General features: G+C 37.5%; 1 pseudogene; it reads left to right on the top strand.

Moving 5' to 3' along the window:
• Positions 1-339: 339 nt before the first annotated feature.
• Positions 340-458, top strand: LOC120621208 (uncharacterized; annotated as a pseudogene).
• The last annotated feature ends 5,387 nt before the right edge of the window (positions 459-5,845 follow it).

A 5,845-nucleotide genomic window follows, 5' to 3' on the forward strand; every position in this document is an offset into this window, starting at 1 on the left:
GCATCTGTCACTATGTCTCCATGTGTGCCTATATATGTATATTGTAGATATGTGATATTTTTATACTTCTGTGTGGTATTGTCAAGATTAATTTGTAAAAGAGTTCTATTTAACTGGGTTGAAGGTCAAGTGTTTGTAAAGATGCTATTTCAAAACTCTTAGAAACATAGAGACTAACCCAAATATTTTTTTCAAGTTCATGTGATCGAAGATAATCAATCGTTAGTAAATAAAAACTAGTTTAAGTTTGTTAGTTTAATTAAAGTGGACATATTCTTAGGGTTAGCAGTGTTAACCATAATGCTTTTATTCTACCTAAGTTAACTAAAAGTCAAATAAGTCTATGGCCATGCTACCCTGAACAAGCCCGATCCCTTCTTATCTCGGAAACTAAGCAGGGTCAGGCCTGGTTAGTACTTGGATAGGAGACCACCTAGGAAGACCAGGTGCTGTAGGCATAAAAAATAAAAAAATAAAGGATTGTAAATTGACAAGATCCTTGCAATCTGTGAGGTCAACCAAGCGTTGCCTCGCAAAAAAAAAAAAAAAAAAAAAATCAAATAAGTCATATTATCTGGGTCACAAAATTTGTCTGCAGGGAAAAACAACTTGTGATGATAACTGATTTGTATCTAATGTCTAATGAAGGTTTTATGGGTAATCAATCTAAACACAAATGTTAAGAACTAGTAAATTAAATAGATATAAGAGAAAAGGTTTTTAGGTGAACTTTTTAGCAATATTTTTGTTATGATGTGTGTAGTTAAAAATAATTTCCAAATCTTTTTGGTAACCTGAAATCTTAAAGTTTTGCTAAATTAAGTTAGAGGATAGAAAGTCATTAAATATCTAGATCATTTCCAAACAAGATAAAACACAGAAACATTAATTACTGAATACAGGTTTATCTACTTTTGGCTCCTTATTACAGAGGAACTAAAGATATTTGGGTCTATTAGGAAACATGTCTTGTGCCATGCTGAGAATTTTACTTTAAGAAAACACGATTCCAAAAATTAGAAAAAGTATTTATAAATTTGCCAAGTTACAGAATGCTAATTTATAAGCCAATTCATAATTGCTTCTTAGTTTTCACTAGAAATTAGGAAATTAAGGATTTTAATTAATATATGTAATTTAGCTACTAGAAATAATAAGGGAAATAACTCTGTATGTAAGGAAAATAGGATGTTTTTTGTTTAAAAAGGTATGAGGTATGGAGATACATTTTTGTTAAGGGAAATGAGAATTATTTTATCTAAACTAGAACTTCCGGTTATGAAGGACGAACTAAATGTATATAAAAAGTTGAAAAGAGAATTTTACCTTGTGTAGTGAAGTTGGCTAAAAAATTGAATTGTTATTATGAGTTTAAAAATAAGCTTTTATATCAATAGTGTACTTATGCTTAAGTAAACTAAAACTTGATTTTCTTCCACCTGCTAAAAGAACAAAGTTTTCTCTGACTATTGGTCTGTACCAGATAAGATATAGTGAAAAGTTTTCTGTCTGGAGAGTAAAGATTTTGAGTCTTATCAACTGTGCTTCACAATGATAGCTTGAAAGTGAGTTTTCTTAATGTTAAAGGAACTAAGTTTTGCTCAGAACTACATAATCTTCTGTATTTGCCTTTGAAGTATTATTTCATAATAATTTCTGATCCTAGTCAAGTGTCCAAACTTTTAATATTTTTGACGAACTTCCCAAAGTTAAATTTTTTTTTTTTAACAAAAGTCTTTTTGACCCCAAAATAACTTTGAAGTTTCCTAAAGGAAAATGTCTCTCTCTGTATGAAAAGCGATATGCTGAATTAATTAGGCTTATTTGATATGTTAAATTACACGGGAAGCATTGTCAAATGAGAAGCAACATTAAGCCTTCTTTATATGTATAGGTATATGTGTATGTATAGGTACATGTTATAAGTGTTCCAGAAAATGTGTGAAATTTCTGGACCGTAACCTTTGTGGCAGTTACCATTCTTGGGTCTATGAATGATTTAGATGGCTGGTATACAGCTGGCCAATACCTCTTGGGTTATCTAACTGTGTCCTTAACTATTCTAGAAAGGACCTACCAGGAGGCATTCACAATTCTCTTTGACAAATTTCCTACTTCCCTGGTTAGGAGTGAGTCCAAATGAGGCTATAATCAGAACCCTCTCCTTAACTGTTGAAGATATTGCAAGAATCTGCTGTTGAAGCAATAATTGCCCAATGAAAATCCTTAGACTCTGGCCAAAGTTGATCTTGACGGTAGAATAGCCCTTGATCATCTCTAGCTGAGCAAGTTGTCTGTGCTGTGGCCAACACCAACTACTGTACCTGGATTGACACTTCTGGGAAAGTTGAAGCTAAGTGACATAAAATCATTGATCAAGCCACTTGGCTTCAAAGGGTGACTCCAATGAGCTGTTTCTTATCAGTTTGGGTCTTGGAAACTATGGCTCTGAAATGTACTCCATATTGAGAATTTTCATGCTTAGAGTTATAATAATCTCCCTGGCTAGTCGTATTCTTTCAAAATCTTTAATGTATGTTTACAGCTGCTAATTACCAAATAAATGATCTCCTTAACACTAGAATGCTAGTTATAAAAAGAACAATGGGACTGATCAATTTAAGGATTATGAAAATGAAGTTGTGGCCTGTGAATATCACGGATATTAAATAAAACATCATGACCTGTGAAATCCCACAGAGGATCAGAAAAAGCCACAAGAACTACAGAGCAGAAGCTGACAGTGGCATTAGGGCTTAATTTTTGATCACTTGTGTCAGGCTGAGTTTGATCAAAACTGGGGAATTGTTTAAAAAACAGACATAATAGGCTCAAAATGAAGTCATTTGTCCCCAGACAGCAAACTAAGACCTAACTGTAGTTTTCAGCCTATTCCAGGAATGTGACCTTTAAATGGTCAATCTCAAATTTCCTGAGGCAATCAACATGACTAAACCCCTGCCATCCCTCTGTCTGGGCTACCCTCACTCCTAAGAATGATTTCTAGTTTATTTCCTTCTCTTACATGTTCCTGTCCTCACTCAGCTTTATCAAACACATTTGTATCTTGCCTCTTCCTTGGCCTGGGACTTGTTTATGAGTCTTAGACTGCTATCAGCCTATTTGAGTTTCGGCACAGTAGTTAGTTGCTGAGGTGATTAGCCCTGAAGAAGAGGAAGGACACCTTCATTGCACCAAAGTAACAAAATCGAGGCACACATATCTGGTCATGCGATTGTCTGCCCAACCCTCTTGCCTGGATTTATGTCATCTGCAATGAATCTTAAATTGCTAGCATGCCAGCAGTTGAGCTGAAGATCCTGCATTCTGATCTAAATTGAACCAAGTCACCTGATACTTTATCCTTCATCCATTCCTCCTTTACTTGTAGCTCCCTGTATATGCTAAGGCCTCTCAGACCCTGCACACAATAAAAGAATAATTTATCCCAAACTTGGAAAAAGGCAAAATGATGCCTGCTTGGCTTTCTGATATCACGGTGGAGCATTTCCCAACAAGCTTGTGTGGCTCTCAGATGATACTCTCAAATACAACTTTGGGGTCAGGATCTGTTTGGGCAACCATCCAGGACAGCCTGATCCTCAAGTTCACAGAGTTCACAGTTAGCAAGGAAGATAAAATTAAAATAAATAACCTCATAGATCATTATTTTAAAACAATTATGAGCATCAGGAAGGAGAAGTACAGGATGCAACTGAGGCCACTAAGAGGTCCTAGTCTTAACCTAGTCTACAATCTTAGACAAGGCTACCTTGTGAAAGGACATGTAAACTGACAGGTTCAATAGTAACTAGCCAGGTGCAGGGGGTAGAAAAATGTGAGAGAACATTCTATGCAGGCAGAACAGCGCATGTGAGTGCAGAGGGAACGTGATGTGAAGACAGCCGTGTAACGCCAAGGATCCCCGGCAAGCACCTGCACTGAGAAGTCACTGCAACGGCCTTTAACGAGCCCCAACTCATCTCCATCAGCTTTTCAAACTCTTCCTAAAATAAACATATAATTAGAAAAAATTAAATAATTTTTGCAAACAAATTTTTGGAATAAGTTCCCAATTTCTTCCAATCCTGTAGCCTCTCCTAAAGCTCTATTATATTTTTGATCTGCCCCCAAGAGGACAGGTTTACCTCACAGAAATGCAAGCAAGTTCAAAATGAAGCACAAGCATCACCTTTTAAGAAATGTTCTATAGCCATTTCCCTATGAGAGAAATTTCCATTGGCTCTTCAGCCTTGATTCTTTGGCTGGTCTTTCTCTCTGCACAGCCCCTATTCTTTTCATCTATCTCTATTCTTTCTTTCTAGGAGCAAAACAAATTCTCATACTGTGCAGTATAGTTTAGCAATTCTTTGTTACCTTAGCTGATGCCCTACCTTCTTGGCTCCCATCTAAGCTCAAGGAACCAATTAGTATTTTTCTCAAAGACCATTCCAATCCTTAAGAGGAACTTTGCTCTTAAGATAATAAGCTTTCACCTGGTTTCCAGATGTGTGTGTGTGTGTGTGTGTGTGTGTGTGTGTGTGTGTGTGTGTTCCCAGGATTATAAACTGTAATGAGAAAAGGGAAATTGTGTTTGCCCTAATGAAAGACCATCTAGAGTTGAAGACTAGATTATAATGCAGATTATTGGGCACTTAACAGCTTGTCACACTTACACCACACTTGTCAACGCTTATAACCACCATAAGTGATACATCATTTGATGATTCTTGTGTCACAAGAGCATTTTGGGGGTTCCCTAACTTCGTTAGCTTTTGCTTATATAGTCAAAGACTTCCACCCTGGAAATAATATTGGCTTAGAAAATAGATGGAATAATATGAGTTTTATGTGCATTATGGAATTTTATGCATTCTGGGATCACCCAAGTTAAGCTTAAACCAGAACCTGGTTGCATATTTCTTTTCTCTGGCCCAAATCTCAGTACCCTCTCTCTTCACCGCGGAACTTCTTATAAAAGCATCTGTCCATTTAGGAGGGGCAGGGCGAGAAGGATAGGGAGGGGGACAGGAAAGGGAGAGGCCTTGTCACATGTACTCTTTCTGTTTTGTTTTTTATCATGCGCACCTTTGAAACACAGTATTTAGAAGTAACCTGACCATTATACAGCCTCTGCATAGTCTTGTTTCCCAGCTCTGTGAGATGAGTCATTCAGTAAACTTTAAGATAAAAATGACCTTTAGACACACAAGAAAACATCTCTGCCATCCTTTCTCTCTCCTCCTCTTCCAAAACCTGCAATTCCCTCTTTAAAACGACTGTTGTAAAGTTAATATTAACAACACAGAATAATGCTGATGACGAATTATCAGGAGAAGGAAAAAATAGAACAAAAATTTTTATTATTATATTTTAAAAGATGACATAAAAGACTAGAGAACAAATATAACAAATGTCAACAATGGTTATGTAGGATCTAACATTTTATCTCAAATTTCCAAAATGTCCACAATATATGTAACCTTATAAACTGGCCCTCCAGTTTCAAGGACCAGCTGGTCCAAGCTTCATCTGATTTGGGGTAGGCTTTTTGTTGCAGAAGAGGAGATGGGCTGGGCAGAAAGGACGGTCTCCGTAGTTACTTCTCTGCTGTGTCTCCTTCTGGTCGCATAACCCAAGTCAAATAAATGCATAAAATGCCTCTTCCTCTTTGCCCCTTCCTTTAAACTGCGAAGAGCGACGTGGTGGGGCAGACAGAATATTCCCCGAGCACTGTTGTGTGGGTTCTGGTTGGCCCGCCCGGCAGAGGGCGCCCGGGACACCGCCAGTCTCCTCGCCCGCCCAGGCCCAGGCCCCGCCTCCGCCCCCGCCCCGGTTGCGTAAG

This window comes from Pteropus medius, unplaced genomic scaffold (assembly GCF_902729225.1).
Source record: "Pteropus medius unplaced genomic scaffold, Ma_sr-lr_union100, whole genome shotgun sequence".
Taxonomy (NCBI): domain Eukaryota; kingdom Metazoa; phylum Chordata; class Mammalia; order Chiroptera; family Pteropodidae; genus Pteropus; species Pteropus medius.